The sequence below is a fragment of the Alligator sinensis genome, unplaced genomic scaffold (genome assembly GCF_000455745.1).
Source record: "Alligator sinensis unplaced genomic scaffold, ASM45574v1 scaffold647_2, whole genome shotgun sequence".
Classification (NCBI taxonomy): Eukaryota; Metazoa; Chordata; order Crocodylia; family Alligatoridae; genus Alligator; species Alligator sinensis.
The window spans coordinates 2,121,240-2,123,820 of record NW_005841832.1 but is presented as its reverse complement, the minus strand read 5'-3'; positions in this window follow the sequence as shown (position 1 = coordinate 2,123,820).

The following is a 2,581-nucleotide window of genomic DNA, read 5'->3' as shown; positions in this document are numbered from 1 at the left end:
TTTCGTAACCTGGTCATAAAAAGAGACTAGATTGGTCAGGCACGATCTGCCTGCCACGAACCCGTGCTGGTTTCCCCCCAGCATAATTTGTCCTGCCTGGCTCTCGCAAATGTGAGCCTTGATAATTTTTTCAAAGACTTTGCCAAGGATGGAGGTGAGACTGACTGGCCTATAGTTGCCTGGGTCCTCCTTCCTCCCCTTCTTGAAAATGGGGACCACATTGGCCCTTTTCCAGTCCTCCGGGACCTGGCCCATGCGCCATGAGTGTTCAAATATCCCCGCCAGTGGCTGTGCAATGACGTCAGCAATGACTGTGTGCAAGTGGATGTGCTTGGAGGGGGGGACAGCCCCGAGAGGGAGTGGGCTGAGAGAAAACAAACCAGCATGGATGTGTGAGGGGATACTTAATCACTAGTGTGTGCAGTAAGTGTGTTGGTTACAAAGAACCAACTCACAGGATCATAATAAATTCTAATTTATTGTACAGGATGCGAAGTTACCAAAAAATCTTAAATGCAAACTTTGAGTTATGAGGAGCACTGGTCAGGTCAGCTTAGCACATGCACATACACACATGCACGAGCATGGATGTGTGAGGGGATACTTAATCACTAGTGTGTGCAGTAAGTGTGTTGGTTACAAAGAACCAACTCACAGGATCATAATAAATTCTAATTTATTGTACAGGATGCGAAGTTACCAAAAAATCTTAAATGCAAACTTTGAGTTATGAGGAGCACTGGTCAGGTCAGCTTAGCACATGCACATACACACATGCACGCACGCACTCGCTCATTCAAACCCATGTCATTTAAATCCATGCAGTATAGTGTATAGTAGCTGCGAGAGTGATTGTGAGAGCACCGGTGTCAGTATATCTACCTATCCAAGGCCCTGGAGTCTGCCGTTGATGGTCAGCTTCCTTCAAGATGATGTCTTCTCCAGAAGGGGGTCACCTGCTTGTCCTTCTGTCTAGGTAGGTCAGGTGCTGGATGAGAGAACGCCACTGATGGTCATGTTTCACTTCCTTTTATCCCTTTCTGGCAGACTTGTGTGATTCCCCAGCATCATCTTGGCTGCCCAATCCAGAGGTCACTGTCCCACGTGGATTTTGAGTAGTGCAAGACAGCTGTTAGTAACTGAAGTTTTGGGAGTCCACCCTTGACTTGATTGACTCAATGGCTATATTGTCATGGGTTACAGGAATAGTCAACAGGGTGGGTACTCAGTTTCAGGAATCAGTTCCTTGCCTTGATTAGCCTAAAATGGCTTGTAGAGTAGAGGTTTGTAATGGTAAGTTCCTCTAGCTAGGCTATTGTCAATTAGTAGCCAGAGGTTCTTGGTTTGTCATTCATACCTACATTCACTAAGGAACCAGCCTAATATAGCAGATTTTATCACTTTACAATTACAATTACACTGCAGTTTTTAACAATGGTCCAGGGAGTACATACATTCCTTAAGGGTTTAAAAGTATAAAATATAAAATACAAAATGCCATGGTAAAGATGAGACAGATGAAATATAAAAATGCACTGTGAGAAATATATAAAAATGCAATGTGAGGTAGTGAGGATCAAAGGCTACTGGGGGCAGGTTAGCACAGGATATATTTATCATCTTTGCAGTGGATATTTTAGTTCTTTTGTTTTCTTTTCTTTAGTGACACTGAGCTTAATTGATATGTAGATGTAGTTTCTAGGTTTCTCCTACAGAAAGCCACTTCAGTTTTCTGGCTTGCTCTGAGTCTTGCCACACCCATGTAATGAGTGTGCTAGGTCTCTGCCAATACTTAGAAGGGAAAAGAAATGCACAAAATGGGGATGCAGGCAAGAAGGGGCTTCTGTTATATCACTGTCCAAAAGGGAAATGTACAAAGGGGGCTTTCTGCTTCAAGTGTATTTCCAGAAAGAAACTGCTTAAGAGATCAATCTGCCAGTAAAAGAAACAACAGGGAACCTATTACCTGCAGCAGCTGTTCAAAGCCAGTTTCTAGGGCTGTGCAAAGCTTTGGTCCCTGATTTGATTTGGCAGAGATACAGCCCAATTTGGTGGCTGAACCTCCAAATTGAATCGGAGGACACTTTAATCTCTCTGAATCGAATCGGAACCCTCTGAATCGATTCAGAGAGATTCAGAAAGATTCTGACGTTCGGATATAGACACAGCTTGAAATGTTTTTCTACGTACCTCTAGGTAGCAGGCAGCTCATAAACACTGCGATGCTGGGCAGCGGCGATGCATAGGGAGTGCATGGGGGTGTATGTTCACCCCCTGAGAGCGCCGATGCACCCCCTGTCAGGCTGCGCTCCCTGTGTAGCTGGCGGGCAGAGGGACAGGTGGCAGCACCAGTGCCCCCACTGCGAGTGCCGTCTAGGGAGTGGGGCCACCAGCAAAAGCGGTTGCGCTGCTTCTGGAAGCGGCTGTGGCACTCTGGAAGTGGCGCAGCCACTTTTATGGTGAGTAAGATCAGTGCCCCTGCAGCCAGTGGGATTGACCGCTGGAGGACCCCCACCCTGCCAGTGGGATCGGCCGCTGGGGGACCCCCCCGCCGCCAGTTGCTGACTGGTGTCAGGGGGGG